An 18,579-nucleotide genomic window follows, 5' to 3' on the forward strand; every position below is an offset into this window, starting at 1 on the left:
AGAAGGCTAGGCATGACGTTGAAATGCATTTATGAACTTAAAGTGCGTGCAGGAACAGTACAGAGCTATCAAATTGTAGTTAATGATGCCAACAAATTTGAAAGGTAGCATTGCAGAAATGATTATCATTCTATGAGGATACACCTCTGTTATGGCATAAATAAATTGAAATACAGGCACTTTCCTAAGTAGATTTTAAAAAGTATATACTTGATGCATTTTGAGTTCTTTTTTTTAAATACTTCTCATGAAGTGCATAGAACAAGAGGCCAGGGGCCACTAAGAGGCCGGCCTGACGCTGGTGGCCACGGCGCCCCTGTGGTTTGTGGTGCCTCCCCACCTTTAAAAGGGTTATTAAAGTTATTTGATAGACTTATGGTCGCTTTTGTTAGAGCATTAGAGTATCTTTTTCTGAGGGAGGGTCTTTCTCTTCTGTCTGTATTAGCCGGAACTATTAAGGGTGAATTTATTTTCAGATCGAAATGAAATGAATGTTTTCATTATTTATTGCTGAATAGCAGCATTTTTCAGCCTATGCTGTACAGAATTTCTGCAGGATGTTAATAGAAAAAAAAAAGGGGGTTCTTTGGACAAATAGATTGGGAAATGATGAGGCAGAGTGGGAATTCATTCAATAAACTGATTTTCCCAAACTCCCAACTCCTTTTCTTTCTGATGGAACATCTTGGGATGTTAGTATTTCTTGTAAAACACTTTGGGAAAAGTTACTTACATAATCTTTCTTTGACTATGAAATTGTTTAATATACATAGACCTCCATAGAAATACAGATCCTGTGCAGAAAATCACCTGATTATAAAAAGAGCAGCTAGACTAGGACTGTTAAGAATTAAATCACAGGTGAGGAAACTTAGTATTTATTATAGATAGGAAATAAACAGTGAACCCATGCCAAAGCATTGGAGACATTGTGGCTCGTTTTCACTTGAGACTTTTTAGATTTAATTTCTTCATCTAGTTTTCACCAGTAGTTTGAGTACACGGAGTCCCCTCTCAGCCCCTCGCATGCTCGTCTGCCATAGAATTGCCTAGACAGGGATATAACAGAGCCATTCTGAATTTGGGTGGCTGGCAAGAGACAGCCTGAATATTGGAACTTTCTCAGACTGAGCTTTAAGGACCTGCCTTCTCTTTCAGTGGTCGTTTAGGACAAAAATATTTGAATGAATGGGTAGATGGAGGGGTGGATGGAATGATATACTTGTGTTTGAGCTAATTCACATCATGGACTGTATGTATTTTATAGAGAGAAAAAGGATGCCTTTATGTTTTATGTGATGTACATTTTAGTACATTTACACAGGCTTTAGGATACATACTTACTTATTTTTAAGTTTAAGTATTTGATGGATTGTTCCTGTTAACAAATACATCCATCTATTACAACTTTTATAACTACAGTAGGATTGGGTTCTCCATTCTAAGGTCTGATTGTGGGGAAGAATTGGAGAGTCAAAATCTAATTATATTTGTTTGCATTTTTAGGCCCTTGATGAGCCTCCCTATTTGACAGTGGGCACTGATGTGAGTGTGAAATACAGAGGAGCCTTTTGTGAAGCCAAGATCAAGACAGCAAAAAGACTTGTCAAAGTCAAGGTACAGTATATGTAGATTTTATAAATTATATGTTTAGTATTTGATAATTAAACTTTTATTTGGTGAGTGTATTTAAGAAATTTTTTTCCTGCAAGATGAATTTAGTTTCTAGGAGTGATGATTGTAAAAATACCCGAAAACAAAGCGTTCTTTGTGATTTTAAAGTATTGCAGTTAGAATGAAATTAGATGATCCCAGCTGGTATTTTCAATGCTGTTTCACCACAGACTTGTTATTGTTTGTATTGTTAGCCTTTTAGAGCTGGAAAGGAACTTAGAAGTCATATGGTTTAATTTCTTAATTTTATTGTAAGAAAAATGAGGTTCATAAAGGGTTAGTGATTTCTCCAGGGCCATTATTAGAATTTAGTGGCAGAATGGGAATGACCATAGCACTTAAGTTCTAAGACACCCCCGCCCCCACAGGTTTAACCATGAGATTGGGATGTGATTTATAACTGGTGATCGTGGATCTAGTTGTGGATTCCTTACCCTTTACTTTTCTTGAAAAATCTTTCTAAAAATCTGTGCTTTGTCTCAGATAATGCACATAAAGAAATGTAACTGTTTACATTGTAGTAAGTTTTCAGTGTTGGAAAATATGAGATAAGAGAAAGATTTCAAGGTAGATCTTTATTCTTTTGTTAATCATTTATTGTCTGGCAAACTGTGCAGGTTACTCTCTTAGATGGGAAGGAGGATGGGGATATGAGAATAACCTGATCTCTGTTTCCAAGGGATTTATATTCCAGATTAGCAGATGCCCTGTAAAACATTGGTTTAAACACCAGGAGTTAAACAGGCCTTGGAGGTGATGTACTTCCCGGGGAGAGTATCAGAGCCTCCTCGGAGCCCTTTCCACGCGTTGTACACCTAGGTTCCTTCCTTACTCATGGATATGTTGAGGAAAACTGCCTGGGTGATTCTCCCTTACACAGAGCCATTGTGATCAGGCCTTTAAATGAACTGTAAGCCTGCGGGATGCCTGTCCCGGTGCCCCACCCTGCCGTCAGTTTGCACGTGCTTGGTGCCTGTGAGCGCGTTTGTGGTTTGACCATCTTCCAGTGCTCTTGTAGTGGCATTTCCTGTTCTGACTTCACACACTGCTGTTCTCTGAGCACTTGTTTTTTGCCATTACTATCTTAGAGATGAAGAGAAAGCTTTTTTTTTTCCATCAGTTTTCTCACTCTTTTAGACGGAGCTACTGCTCACACATGTAACATCTTCGTGTGAATTAGACAAAACCCCTCCCTTCAGGTCGAGACCTTCCTCAGCAGAGCTCAGCCTGTAGGTGAGCACTTCCGTGCGGGTGAGGAAAGGTGCTCCACGTGGGCTGGAGTGGCGCTGGCCAGGCCCCGAGCTGCCTTAGATCTAGGCCCTGACTGGTAATCGCAGCTCGAGGGCTCTGGGTAACGAGTGAACCAGCTAAATGGCAGGTAGCAACTCTGCCGTTTCTTGGTGTCAGTAAAAGTTAGTTAGTTTCTACTGCTTCTGCTGATAGTGCCAACCAGGACCTTGTGCCTTATAAATATTGACTGTCTGAAATTTGTTGTTAGTATTTGTGGCTGCCCTGAAAAGCTGCTTGTAATTCAAAGCTAATGATTTTCTCAACAAGTATCGTAATATATTTCTGTGCCAGTTTAATTTATTTATGATTCAAAGTTAGTAAATTTTTCAGCAATGTGTTGATACACTTCTTCCCCATCAGTTTTCCCTTATTGAGCATTCACTGCGTGCTAAGCGCTATGTCAGGTGTTGAAACTCTAGGATTTACATCTTGTCTTCATCCTTAAGTGGCTTAAGTCTAAGTGAAAGATGCAGACATCTAAACACATAATTTAAATAAAGTGTCACAGTGCCGTTGTATGAAACAGAAATGCCCGCGATGCTGTGAGTATAGGCTCTGTCCTTTCATATGTGGTTTGTGAGTCTGTTACCTAAATTAATGACCACGCACATCAAATAAGACCATGTTAATGGTTCGGTCCCTGTAAGAACTCCTGCTTTGTATAGGGAAAACAACCTTTTCTGTACTGAACACAGGAAGCTGTTTCATTTTTTTAACCAACTAATTAAGTATTTAAACTTACCCCTTGATTGTTACTTCATGGCTGGTGTTCCGTTCTCTGATTTCTGTAGTAACACAGATTTCTGGATCTAGGTGGCCCGAGTTTCAGTCTCAGCTCCACCATGTCCTAGTTCCGTGGTCCTGGGCCAGTCACTTAACCTTTCCGTCCCTCAGTTTTCTTATCAACATTATGGGAATAATGACACCTACCTAATAAGGGTGTTGTGAAGATTATATATTTATGCCTGAGCCTGATGCTAGGGCTCTCTGAGGGAGGGTTACTGTTGCTTGTTGTTGAGCTGGGCCTTCACAAAATGGTGGAGTACCTCATATAACAGCCTAAGATTGCCACCACTTTTTCCCTCATTTTATTTTTAGGAAAAGAAATTATACAGTTAAACTAATTACTAATAGTATTGCATAAAATATGATATGTGAAACATCAAGTAAGTTAGTCTGGGAATTTTTGTTTAAATAATAAAATTTTCAGTTAATCTACTTAGGGATTGAGATTTTGTATAAACTAGGCAGCTGTTTGTTTAGATTACTTGTAATAAAAATGGATTCATGCATTGATGAGCTTGTGTTGCTTGATTTTTTTTTTCTTTTTTGTTGGCTAATAAACTTTATTATCTCTAGGTAACATTTAGGCATGATTCTTCAACAGTGGAAGTTCAGGATGACCACATAAATGGCCCACTAAAGGTAATTCATTTATTTATTCCGTGTTAATTCTAATGCTTCAATGGGAAACAATAATTGCACTTGGTCTTTTAAAAATTAATTGATTACTTTGTTACTGAGTTGATAAATACATAATTCTCTCTAAATTGACTAATAGAACAAAGTAGACATGGTGTTCAGTAAAACCTGATATCCTAACTGTGCTCAGAAATGAAATGAACATCAAGGAAGCATTGATTGCTGTCTATTTACTCACCTGTCTTGGTCTCAACATGTTTCACATACTAAAATGATGGAATTTCCAGAATTATAGGTGATGAATTGGGGATCAAGTGACGTAAGTTCCATGATGATACGAAAAGTGAGAAAACAGAAAAATATAAAAAAGATCTCAGGCCTTTTAGTTCTTTAAAGCAGCTACTGGCATATGAAATTGTTTCAGGGTTGTCAGCGAGTTGTACGTGATGAACAAGGTCATACATACAGAGTTTTATTTCTTTGCATCCGTTTCTCTTCGTTGGCCAGTGAAGTTCGCGCTGCTTTGCTTCCCACTGGGGAGCAGGCTAAAGGGAACGCGTGGGAAGCTGCTGTGCGCTCTTTGGCCATTTTTTTTGTTTGTTTTAATTTTTAAAATTTATTTTTTTAAATTGAAGTACAGTCAGTTTCTGGTGTACAGCACGGTGTCTCTGTCATGCGTGTACATACATGTATTTGTTTTCATATTCCCTTTGGCCTTTTTGAGTGTCTGAAATGGACGTTGGCCTAGCTGAGTGAATTTTAAGAAATGCTAACAAAACTGAAGAAGCATTTGCAGATGCACGAAGTGTCTTGTCCTAATGAAGCTGTACTTTGTAAAGAATAGATGTGTGTATCTGCTGGTTTGTGGTCGACTTAAAAACTTAACTGAAGCCCCAGGGCATTAGTACCTTGCATATGTAGTAGGTACTGTGGGGGCCTAAAATTTGTAAGTTTTTGAAATTACTCCGTGTAAAAATATTTTCTGCCCTTCTGTTTTGGAGGTGCCATCTTACACGCACATGTACGTCACTTGTGGGGACAAAAAGACAAAAACGCACATGTGTATGATTGGACATTAGCCGCCATTCATTTTGCACTTAGTATGTGCTAGGACTGTACTGAGTCCTCGGCACATACTGTCTTGTGTAATCTTCATAACATCTCCTTACGGAAGAGGAAACTGAAGGGAGGTGGGAGATAAAGTTATCTGGCCAAGGTTTTAGGGCCAGTCATGATAACCAAAATTCTGGTAGATTCACAGCCTGTAATTGAACATAGTGCCCTCTGGATGATCAGAACACATACCTCTTCATGCCTTTTATGTGTGTTTGCCTGATAATAACACCATCACAGCTTTTCAGTGCCTGACTACCCTGTTCACCTGGCACAGGCCAGCTGGTACCAACTATAAAAAATGTTCAGTGTTGCAAGGGACAGGAAAGACAGTTACTTTGTATCATCAAGCCATCTTCCTCTCCTGTTGCTCCAGCCTCTTTGTGGCATAGTTGATTTATTTTGCTTGTTTGGTTTTTCTTATTTTATTAAAATTTTTTTTGTGATTAAGGCTTAAGACCATTTGGATTTTGACATAGGCAAGTATATTAAATTTTGATCTCAACATTGTTAACATATTTCTCTTGTCTGTAGATTTTTTTGGTATGTAGATTTTTCAGTTAACTTTTTCTTATTGACTGTATGTAGATTTTTGATTGTTCCCTAGTACATTCTGTAGCCTTCTGTCAACTGATAGAAAGTATCAGCATTTGGATAAAATATTTCTGTTAGAGGAAATAAGCCTCCAAGAGTGATCTGATCTCAATATGTTTTCAGTGAGGTCATAGGAAAATAATACTAGACCACATGAGTATTAAATAAAAAAATTAAACCATGTATTTATTGACTGTAGTCATTTAGTGAAAGTTCTAGAATTTCATATCCTCTTGTGGGCATTGTGCTGACAGTCTCTTTGAACAATTTTGTTTTTGTTATCATTATAAAGACCATATACATTTTCTTTTATTTTTATTGATGTATAATTGGCATATAGCATTATTATTAGTTTCAGGTGTACAACATGATTCAGTATTTGTGTACATTGCAGAAGGATCACCCCATTAAGTCTAGTTAACATCCATCACCGTACATGGTTGCAAAATTTTTTTTCTAATGATAAGGACTTTTAAGATTTACCGTCTTAGCAACTCTTTAAATATGCAATATAATATTACTGACTGTAGTCACCATGCTGTACATTATATCCCCGTGGCTTTTAATTTTATAACTGGAAGTTTGTACCTTTTGACCCCCTTCATCCATTTTGTCCACCTCCACTTTCTTTCCCCTCTGGCAACCACCAGTCTGTTCTCTGTATCTGTAACCTTGATATTTTTGGTTTTGTTTTGTTTTTCCCTCGTTTTTCAGACTCCACATGTAAGTGATATCATATAGTACTTGTCTTCCTCTGTCTGACTTATTTCACTCGGCACAATGCACTCAGGGTCTATGTTGTTGCAAATGGCAAGGTTTCATTCTTTTCTGTGGCTGAATTATACACACACAGGCATCTTTGTCCGTTCATCTGTCATTGGATGCTTAGATTGTTTTCATATCTTGGCTATTGTACCTAACGCTGCAGCAAACACGGGGGTGCACAGATCTTTACAAATTAGTGTTTTCAGTTCCTTTGCATAACTACCCAGCAGTGGAACTGCTGGATCATATACTGGTTCTATTTTTAACTTTTCAGGGCCCTCCATTCTGTTTTCCATAGTGGCTATACCAATTTAAACTTATACCAGCAGTGCACAAGGGTTTCCTTTTTTCCACATTCCAGCCAACACTTTCTCGTCTTTTCGATAAGCCATTTTAATACGTGTTAGGAGATATCTCATTGTGGGTTTGATGTACATTTCCCTGATGATTAGTGATGTTGAGCATCCTTTCAGGTACCGGTCTGCCATCTATATGTCTTTTCTTCTTTGGAAAAATGTCTATTCAGGTCTTCTGCCCATTTTTTAATCAGGTTGTTTATTTTATTCATATTGAGTTGAGTGAGCTGTTTATATATTCTGGATAGTAACTCCCATCAGTTATATCATTTGCAAATATTTTCTCATTTGGTAAGTTGTCTTTTCACTTTGTTGATACTTTTCTTTGTTGTGCAAAAGCTTTTAAGTTTAATTAGGTCCCTTTTGTTTATTTTTGCTTTGTTTCCTTTGCCTTAGGAGACAGAGCCAAAGAATATTGCTAAGAGTGATGTCAAAGAGTGTACATTTTCTTCTAGGAGCTTTATGGTTTCCAGTCTTATATTTAGTCCATTTGGAGGTTATTTTTGTAAATAATGTGAGAACCTCTGTCCATTTTTCACTTGGAGTGTTTTTGGTTTTTTTTTTAACACTGTTGCATTGCATGAGTTCTTTTTATATTTTGGTTTTTGACCCCTTGTCAGATACATGGTTTGCTGATAAATTTTCTCCCATTCACTAGGTTGCCTTTTCAAATTGTTGATGATTTTCTTTGCCGTGCAGAAGTGTTAAGAGTTTGATGTAGTTATAAAGACCATATGAATGTAATCATCAGCATTTTCTTGATCAGATGAAACTATTTTAAATGATTGTCATTAATGGTACAGTTTAACTCTTTTTTTTAACATTTTTTTATTGAGTTATAGTCATTTTACAATGTTGTGTCAAATTCCAGTGCAGAGCACAATTTTTCAGTTATACATGAACATACATATATTCATTGTCACATTTTTTTTCGTTGTGAGCTACCACCAGATCTTGTATATATTTCCCTGTGCTCCACAGTGTAATCTTGTTTATCTATTCTACCTTTTGAAATCCCAGTCTGTTCCTTCCCACCCCCCGGTACAGTTTAACTCTGAAGGAGACCCCAAAATTAATTCTTATTTTTTCCTAGTCTTCCCCAGCCTCCTTGAAAAAGAAGTGGTAATATGGTTCAGACAGTAAATTTCACAGGCAGGGTTCCTCAGACCCCCAAGGGTTCCCAAGGCCCTTTCAGGGACATAATACTGGAAAAACTATTTTCATAATAATACTTAGATGTTATTTAACTTTTTCACTAATGGTACAAAAACAGTGTTAAGTAAAACTGCTGGCACATTAACACAAATCAGATCAGTTATTTTATTCTTAACCCGCCATGTGCCCAATTAGTGGGGAAAAAAGACACTTTTTGGTTCGTTCATTTATCTTCTAAAAGTTTTTCTAACTTTTTTTTTTATTACTTTAGGTTGGAGCTATTGTGGAAGTGAAGAATCTTGACGGTGACTATCAGGAAGCTGTAATCAATAAATTAACAGACGCGAGTTGGTACACTGTAGGTAAGGAAATAAATCTTTTAAAAGTATATTTCAATGATAATACAAATAAGGCAGATTTTTATTCATTTACTTCCATAATTGCCGTAGATGTTCTTACTGTTTTTTTTTTTTTTACCAGAATGAACTTATTTATTTCTGAAATGCAAACATTCCTAATTTTGATGAAGCCCACTTTATCAAATTTTTTTTTTGTTTCATGTGCTTTAGGTGTTGTATCTAAGAAATCATTGCTTACCCCAAGGTCCTGAAGATTTACTCCTAAGTTTTCTAAGGATTTTATAGTTTTAGCTCTTAAGTCTATAATCCATTTTGAGTTGACAATTTGGCAAGCATTTAGGTCTGTAATCCATTTTGAGTTTTTATTTATGGTGTGAAGTAAGCATTCAAGTTCATCATTTTGCATATGGATATTCATTTGTTCTAGCACCACTTATTGAAAAGACTGTTATTTTCCCATTGAATCGTCTGTCACCTTTCTTAAATATCAGTTGGCCATAGATGTTTGAGTTTTTATCTGTACCCTCAGTTCTGTTTTATTCATCTGTATGTCAGTCCCTATGCCAGTACCACACTGTAGCTTGGTAATGTTTTGAAATCAGGAGTGTGAGTCTTCCAACTTTGTCCTGTTTTTAAGTTTGTTGTGGCTATTCATTTTGGTGTTTGGCATTTTCATAAGAATTTTAGGATCAGCTGGTCAATCTTTATTACAAAGTTAGCTGGGATTTTGATGGTGATTGCCTTGACTCTGTAGATCAGTTTTGAGAGTACTGTCATCATAATGATATTAAATTTTCTAGTCTATGAACATGAGATATCTTTTCATTTATTTAAATCTTTCAAAATTTCTTTCAACAATATTTTATTATTTGATACAACATTGTAAAATGACTACAAATCGACAAAAAATGTTCAAAAAACCCCACAATTTTTTTTCTAGGACTATCTGATTTTATTTTATTTTATTTTATTTTTTTAACATTTTCTATTGATCTACAATCTTTTTACAATGTTGTGCCGAATTCCAGTGTTCAGCACAGTACAGGGAAATATACACAAAATGTTATGATAACTCACAGAGAAAAAAATGAGACAATGAGTGTGTATATGTCCATGAATAACTGAAAAATTGTGCTGAACACTAGATGTTCTTACTGTTAATGGTTTTTATCTTTCCAGATCTTTAAAACATTTATTTTATAAATACATACATAATAGAATTTGAAATTAGTGTATATATTATACAGTTGGATTGCTAGCTTTTTTTGCTTCAAAGTATATCCTAGAGAAGACCTTTGTGTATTTAAGTAGTGTTAAGTATATTCATGTTGTTGTGCAACAGATCAATTTTTTAATTGTAATATGTTTCATAATATTTGATGTAACGTAGTTTATTTTCTATTACCAATGGTGTTGCCAGTCTCCTTAAATATATGCTGGGTTGAATGTCTTTTGTACATGCACATTATTGCAGTATTTCCATAGTGTGTACATTGACAACTAGGCATAGATTGAAGGGAAATGTACTTTTTAAAACTTTAGTAGGTAATGAAAACTCTTTCCTAAAAGATTGTATTAATTTACACTCTTGTGAACAGTGTATGAGTGTACTTGTTTTCCCAATCCTTGTCAAATTTGATGTGAGTAATATTTTAAAATTTTTGCCTATTTGGACAGAAAATAGTATCTCAGTTTTGAGTAATTATGAAATTGAGCATATTTTCATAAGTTTAATGAAAGAAGCATTCGTTCATTTGTATTTTCTCTCTTTTTAAGTTTTTTTATTTTTTTAAATTTTTATTGAAGTACAGTTGATTTATAGTGTTGTCTCAGTTTCAGGTGTACAGCAAACTGATTCAGTTATACATATATATTATAATATATATGCTTTTTAAGATTCTTTTCCATTATAGGTTATTGCAAGATGTTGAATATAGTTCCCTGTGCTACATGCTACGTCCTTGTTTTTTATCTATTTTATATATAGTAGTGCATATATGTTAATCCTGAACTCCTGAGTTACCGCCCCCCCCCTTCCCCTGTGGTAACCGTAGTTTATTTTCTATGTCTGTGAGTCTGTTTCTAGTTTGTAAATAAGTTCATTAATATCATTTTTTTTCTAGATTCAAAGTGTAAGTGATATCCTGACACTTGTCTTTCTCTGTGTGACTTACTTCACTTAGAATGACCATTTCCAGGTCCATCCATGTTCCTGCAAATGGCATCATTTCGTTCTTTTTAATGGCTGAATAGCATTCCATTGTGCGTATATACCACATCTTCTTCATTCAGTCATTTGTCGATGGATATTTAGGTTGCTTCCATGTCTTGGCTGTTGTAAATAGTGCTGGTATGAACATTGGGGTACGAGTGTCTTTTTGAGTTAGTTGTTTACTCCTAATATATGCTCAGGAGTGGGATTGCTGGATCATGTATTAACTCTTACCATATGGTAACAGTAAGGAACTTCCACTGTTTTCCATAGTGGCTGCTTAAATTTACATTCCCACCAACAGTGTAAGAGGGTCTCTTTTTTCCGTACTCTCTCCAGTGTTTAATATTTGTAGATTTTTAATGATGGCCATTCTGACTGGCATGAGGTGATACCTCATTGTAGTTTTGACTTGCATTTCTCTAATAGTTAATAACAGTAATATTGAGCATCATTTTATGTGCCTGTTGATCTTCTGGATGTCTTTGGAGAAATGTCATTTTAAGTCTTCTGCTCATTTTTGATTGAGTTGTTTGTTTATTTTTTTCTTTTTGATATTAAACTGTATGAGCTATTTTATATATTTGGGAAATTAAGCCCTTGTCAGTCTCCTCATTTGCAAATATTTTCTCCCATTCTGTAGGTTGTCTTTTTGTATTGTTTATGGTTTCCTTTGCTGTGCAAAAGCTTTTAAGTTTAATGAAAATCTCATTTGCCTGTTTTTTATTTTTATTTCCATTACTCGAGAGACAGATGGAAAACAGTATTGCTGTGATTTGTGTCAGAGTGTTCTGCCTCTGTTTTCCTCTAGGAGTTTTAGAGTATCTGGTTTTACGTTTAGATCTTTAGTCCATTTTGAGTTTATTTTTGTACATGGTGCCAAAGAATGTTCTAATTTCATTCACTTTCATGTAGCTGCCAAGTTTTCCCAGCACCACTTATTGAAGAAACTGCCTTTTCTCCATTGTATAACCTCCTTTGTTGTAGATTAATTGACCCATAGGTGCGTGGGTTTATTTCTGGGCTTTTTATGCTGTCCCATTGAGCTGTGTGTGTGTTTTTTGGCCAGTGCCACACTGTTTTGATTGTTGTAGCTTTGTAGTATAGTCTGAAGTCAGGGAGCATGATTCCCCCAGCTCCATTCTTCTTTCTCAAGATTATTTTTGCTATTCGGAGTCTTTTGTGTTTCCATACAAATTAAAAATTTTTTTTGTTCCACTTCTGTGAAAATTGCCAGTGGTAATTTGATAGGGATTGCATTGAATCTGTAGATTGCCTTGGATAGTGTGGTCATTTTAACAATATTGATTCTTCCCCTTCAAGAACTCGGTATTTCTTTCCATCAGTTTCTCTCATCAGTGTCTTACAGTTTCAGAGTGTCTATCTTTTGCTTCCCTAAGTAGGTTTATTTCTATTTTATTCTTTTTGATGTGATGTCAAATGGGATTGTTCCCTTAATTTCTTTTTCTGATATTTTCTTGCAACAGATTTCTGTATATTGTTTGTATCCTGCAACTTTACCAGATTTATTAATGAGCTCTGGTAGTTTTCTGGTAACATCTTTAGGATTTTCTATGTATAGGATCATGTCACCTGCAAAAGTGACAGTTTTACTTCTTTTCCAATTTGGATCCCTTTTATTTCCTTTTATTCTTTGATTACTGAGGCGAGGACTTCCAAACCTGTGTTGAATAAAAGTGGCAAGAGTGGGCATCCTTGTCTTTGTGTCACACTGATTGGTTTGCAGATACTGAAAAACCCTTGCATCCCTGGAAAATCCCACTTACAGGATTTTAACGTATCGGGGAGCTGGTTTGCTAGTCTTTTGCTGAGGACTTTTGTATGTATATTCATAAGTGATATTGGCCTACAATTTTCCTTTTTTGTGATATCTTTTTAGATGCCTGATATAAATGATGTCATATTGACATTTTTATTTCTCTTTCTGGCCCACTTCCCTTAGAATGACAATGTTCAGGTCCATCCGTATCACTGCAAATGGCATTATTTTCTTCTTTTTGTGTGGCTGAGTAGTGTTCCACATGTATGTATGTACCACATCTTCTTTCTCCAGTCATCTGTTGATGGACATTTGGGTTGTTTCCATGTCTTGGCTGTCGTTAATAGCACTGCTGTGAGCATTGGGGTGCATGTGTCTTTTTGAATTTTATTTTTCTCTGGATATATGCCCAGGAGTGGGATTGCTGGATCACACAGTAGGTCTATTTTCAGTTTTTCAGGGAACCTCCATACTGTCCTCCATAGTGGCTGCACCAGTCTGCACTCCCACCAACAGTGTGGGAGGGTTCCCTTTTCTCCACACCCCCTCCAGCATGTGTCATCTATACACTTTTCAATGATGGCCATTCTGGCTGGTGTAAGGTGATAGGTAACGCATTGCAGTTTTGATCTGCATTTCTCGGACAATTAGCGTTGCTAAGCATTTTTTCACATGTCTTTTGGCCATTTGAATGTCTTCTTTGGAGAACTGTTTGCTTAGGTCTTCTGCCCATTTTTGGATTGGGTTGCTTGTTTCTTTGCTATGAGCTGTATGTATATTTTGGAAATCCGCCTCCTGTCTGTCACATCGTATGCAAAGATTTTTCTCCCATTCCGTAGGTTGTCTTTCTGTTTTGTCGATGGCATCCTTAGTTGTGCAAAAGCTTTGAAGTTTAATTAGGTCCCGTCTGTTTATTTTTGCTTTTATCTCTGATACTCCAGGTTCAAAAAATGCATTGCTGTAATGGATGTCCACGAGTGTTGGGCCTGTGTTTTCCACTAGGAGTTTTATAGTATCTGGTCTCACATTGAGGTCTTTAATCCATTTTGAGTTTATTTTTGTACATAATGTTGGAGAATGTTCTGATTTCAGTCTTTTACAGGTAGCTGTCCAGCTTTCCCGGCACCATTTATTGAAGAGACTGTCTTTTCTCCATTGTATACTCTTTCCTCCTTTGTCATTGATCGATTGACCATACGTGCGCCGGTTTATTGCTGGACTTTCTATCCTGTTGCATTGATCCCATAGGTCTGTTTTTGTACCAATACCGTGCTGTTTTGATTGTAGCTCTGTACTGTTGTTTGAAGTCTCGGAGGGTTATTCCTCCAGCATTGTTCTTTGTCTTCAGGAATGCCTTGGTAATTCTGGGTCTTTGGTGATTCCGTATCAGTTTTAGGATGATCTGGTGTATTTTTGTGAAAAATATCCTGGGTAATTAGATAGGGGTTGCATTAAATCTGTAGACTGCCTTGGGCAGCACGGCCGTTTGAACATGTTTAATTCTTCCAATGCAAGAGCATGGGATGTCCTTCCATTTCTCTAAGTCCTCTTTGATTTCCTTAATCAGGGTTTTGTAGGTCTCCACATAGAAGCCTTTCACTTCCTGGGTCAGATTTACTCTTGAGTATTTTATTTTGGGGGATGTGGATTTAGAAGCGATTAGTACTTTCATGTAAAGAAATGCCACTAATTTCTGTGTAATGTTGCTGTATCCCGCTACCTTGCCAAACCTTTTGTCAGCTCTAGCTGGTTTTTATGTGGCGCCTTTAGGATTTTCTGTGTGTAGTATCATGTCCTTCAGATATAATGGCAGTTTTACCTCTTCTTTCCCAATTTGGATCCCTTTTCTTTCTTTTTCTTGTCCAAGTGCTGTACTAGGACTGCCAATACTATATTGAATAGAAGTATTGAGAGTGGGCATCCTTGTCTTCTTCCAGATTTTAGCAGACAGGCTTTCAGCTTTTCTTGTAGAGTGTGATGCTGGTTGTAGGCTTGTCATAAATAGCTTTGATTACGTCGGGGTGTGTTCCCTCTATGCGCACGTTGGCAAGACCGCAGGCTCAGTGCGGTTGGAAGGCAGGGAGGATGGCAGCGGCAGAAGCAGCGGTGGGAGGAGGGGGGCTGCCCCTTGGGAGCCAGTCATTTGCTCCCATCTTCCCTGCAGCCTGACCCTGGGGGTGGCCTCTGTTGCTCCAGGTGGACTGGACCCAGGTCTTTAGGCCAGTCTGCTCCCAGGAGGCTGGCATGGTGCAGTCAGGGGCGAGGGCGGTGGTGATGACGGGAGTGAGGCTGCCCTGTGCAAGCCCTTGCATTTACTCCCATCTTCCTGGTGGCCTGGCCTGGGGACATCCTCTGCTGCCCCAGGTTCGCTGGAGGCATGTCCTCAGGTCAGCCTGCTCCTGAGAGGCGAGCTTGGTGCAGTGTGCTGGGGCAGGGACAGCAACAGCGACAGCGACAGTGGGAAATGGGAGCAAATCCCAGCTCTAGCATGGGGCAGCCCCAATCCTACAGTTGCTGCTGCGGCTGCCATGCTCCCCTGTCCACACTCTGCCTGCCTCCCAGGAGCAGGCTGACAGGGAGAAATTCTTTGCAAGAAGCCGGCGCAGCAGAGGCTGCCCCCAGGCCAGGCAGCAGTGGAGATCAGAGCAAGTCCACTGGCTCTCTCAGGGCAGCCCCCCTCCTCTGCCGCTGCCACCGCTGCTGCTGCCTGCTGTCCATCCCAGCAGTGCCATCAACCACCCAGAGCCCACTGGTAAGCGCTGTGCAGCCCAGGACCACCCTGCTCCATAGGCTCAGATGAGGCACTGGGCACCGTGCGGGGTTGGGGAGGGAGTGGTGGTGGGGAGGGGTGGAGGCGTTGGGGGTGTGGGGCAGGGCGCAGGGGCAGGAACTGGAATGGCCTCCAGCCCTGCCCGCCCTGGCCTGGGAGCCTGGGACACAGGGCTTTGCACCTACACACTGCCAGGGATCACTGTCTGGCGGCCGTTGCCATGGTGATCGGAGCCCGGATGGCCCTGCCCCTGCAAAGTGACGGGTGAGAGGGTCGGCTGGGTTAGGGTTGCACTCCGGGTGTGGGGGGACAGGCTGAGGGGGTGAGGGGTCACTGGGAGTGGAAGTGACCCAGCTGTGGGGTGAGGGGGCCCGGCCCGGGGTGACGGCCGCTTGGAGTGGGGGGACCCGGCTGAGGAGTCGAGGGGGGCAATCCCGGGGTGAAAGGCGAGGGGACTATCTCTGGATGGTGGGGGGACCTGGGGTGAGGCATGAGGGGTGAGCTTGGTCTGCGGGGGCTGTAGCTTAGGACCTAGTGGGGCCCAGTTGGGGCGGGGACTTCTGTGTGAGGAGAGCGAGCCTTGTCTTGGGGGTGCGATCAGTCGGGGACCAGGCCTGGTCCGGGGTGGAGAGGCAGTGACTGGGTGGGAGGAGGCGAGCAGGGGGAATGGGGCTGGGGGTGTGGCCTTGGCCCCGGGGCCTGCGGTGGTTCTAGTTGGGTGCCCAAACCCTGTGGGTGGCAGGGTGGGGGCGTTGGGGCTGGGGACCCGGCCGGCCCCGTCCACGAGGTTGGCCAGCCCCGCCGCCCCGCGGGCCCAGCGCCAGGCCCCACTCGCAGCGTCCCTACTGCAGGAGCCCCAGCCTTGCGGGCGGGAGGGGGAGGGGCGCGCGCGGACGCGGACGCGGACGCGGGAGCGCGCCCAGAGCGCGGGGAAGCTGGGCCGGAGCCGGGCGCTCCTGGACCGGCTCCCGGAGGAGGAACGCGGCCTGGGGTCTGGGCCGCCGGGAGCTGTCGCCTCCGCTGCCGTCGCCGAGCAGGTAAGGGGGCGCTGGTGGGGGCGCGCAGGTCGGGGAGCCGGCGGCTGAGGCCCGGACTGTGCAGCTGGGGAGGCGCAAGGGGAGGGGTGCGCGGGTGAGGCCAGGGCCACAGGTCTGGTTCGGACCATGAGGCGGGTCCAGGTGCGCCGCCCCGGTTGGGGTGCCTCACTCCCCCAGATTAGTAATCACTGAATCCTGCGTCATTTTTTGCTGCAGCTCATATTCGGGTTTGGGAAAGTGGCTGAATTATTATGGCTGAATAATATTCGTGTGTGTGTGTGTGTGTGTGTGTTTGTGTTTGTGTTTGTGAGTGAATCACATTTGTTATCCATTCATCCACTGATGGACACTCATGTTGTTTTTGTATCTTGGCTATTATCAATAATGCTGTAATGAACATGGGGTGCAGTTATCTCTTCATAGCGTTTTTATGTCCTTTAGACAAATACTCAGAAGTGGAATTGCTGGATCACATGGATGTATTTTAATTTTTTAAGAACTCTGCATATTTCCATCATGGCTACAGGAATTTACATTCCTATCAGTAATGCACCAGGGTTTCCTTTTCTTCACATCCTTGCCAAGTCTTATTATTTCTTGTCTTTTTGGTCACAGCTGTCTTGACATGTGTGAGGTGATCTCTCGTTGTGGTTTTGAGTTGCATTTCTCTGATGATAGTGCTGTTTAGTCCCTTTTCTTGTCTATGTTAGCTGTCTGCATGTCTCCTTTGGAAAAATGGGTATTCAGATTTTCCGTCAATTTGTAAATCAGAGTGTTTGTTTTTCCTATGAAGTTGCATGCGTTCTTTATGTATTTTGAATATTAACTCATTGTCAGAAATAGGATTTGCCAATAGTTTCTCCCATTCAGTAGGCTGCTTTTATTTTGCTGATGGTCTTCTTTTGCTGTACAGAAGCTTTTTAGTTTGATGTAACCCCAGCTGTTTATTTTGGCTTTTGTTGTCTTTGCTTGCAGTGTCAAACCTTAAACATAATCATCGGGACTGAAGTCAAGTTGTTTATGCTTTCTTCTAGGAGTTTTTATGATTTTAGGTCTGATGTCAGATCACTTCATGAATATGTGTGTATCTTGCTCAGGGGCCATGCTAATGTATCATTCCAGCGTTAGTATATGTGCTTTCCCTAAATGTACACTTCCCACCAAGGGGAAATTTAAATTGACCTTATCCTCTGCTAGTCAAACTTGAAGAACATGGATTTGTAATCTCTCTTAGTGTCCCCTCTTTAAGCACAGGACTGAAGTTCAGAACCATTTTTGTAAAGAGACTGTTTCCCCCAACCACATTCTGTAGTCTTCTCTGTACAAGGATGTGTGGGATGTTGTTCCTGACAACGCTGAGGACAAGGTGACAGTCAAAGCACTGTTACTGATTAGATGAATCCTAAGAGAAGAACTCTAGAATGTGCTTAGGAAAAGGTAGTCACTTTCACTAATTAGAAGAAAAACTATTGTAGGTTCCTTGACTATGACTGATCTGACGATCACTAAAAATATCAATATGATTTAACAGGCTATGTGCTTATTGGTCCCTCAGAACATTCCTAGTAGACGAGCACCTTTGTTTTTTCTCTTTAGGGTACAGAATTAGCTTTATTCCTCTACTAGACTTTTGGACAAATTTTCAAGATCCACTTGCTGGTTCAGTGGAAAAGTTGACCTAGAGCAACTTAGAAATGTATAATGTGACTCTCACTTAAACAGTTTTGCTTGTATGTTCATTAATGCGTTTTCATGAGCTCTTACATGTTCAAGAACTTCCAGTTCATTTATATAACAATAAATCCTCAAAGTAAGTTTGAGCACAGCAAAGCAAATGCATTTTTGCATTGCTCACTCTTTTCAACATAAAGCTGTGCTGAAAGAAATTTTCTGAAAGTACCTTTTGGTCTCTGGCTTGTCTGGAATTCATCTACAAGCATGTCCAATGTGTTGTTTGAAGATTTCTTTTCCCTTTCTTAGCGATGAAAACTATACCATTAATTCTTTTCTTTTCCACATGAAAGTTTATTTATAGTGATTATACAGTAAGAA

The 18,579-nt window shown here is 40.0% G+C and overlaps 1 protein-coding gene across 1 annotated transcript in view; it reads left to right on the forward strand.

Annotated features, from left to right (window-relative positions):
- Positions 1 to 18,579, forward strand: part of LOC135321265 (uncharacterized) — a 71,073-nt gene that overhangs the window by 25,863 nt on the left and 26,631 nt on the right. Inside the window, exons 2-4 of the mRNA XM_064485507.1 lie at positions 1,507 to 1,617; positions 4,324 to 4,389; positions 8,641 to 8,731. The gene's annotated coding sequence lies outside the window, so the exon portion shown is untranslated. The remainder of the gene's footprint in view (positions 1 to 1,506; positions 1,618 to 4,323; positions 4,390 to 8,640; positions 8,732 to 18,579) is intronic.

This window comes from Camelus dromedarius, chromosome 5 (genome assembly GCF_036321535.1).
Source record: "Camelus dromedarius isolate mCamDro1 chromosome 5, mCamDro1.pat, whole genome shotgun sequence".
Lineage (NCBI taxonomy): Eukaryota > Metazoa > Chordata > Mammalia > Artiodactyla > Camelidae > Camelus > Camelus dromedarius.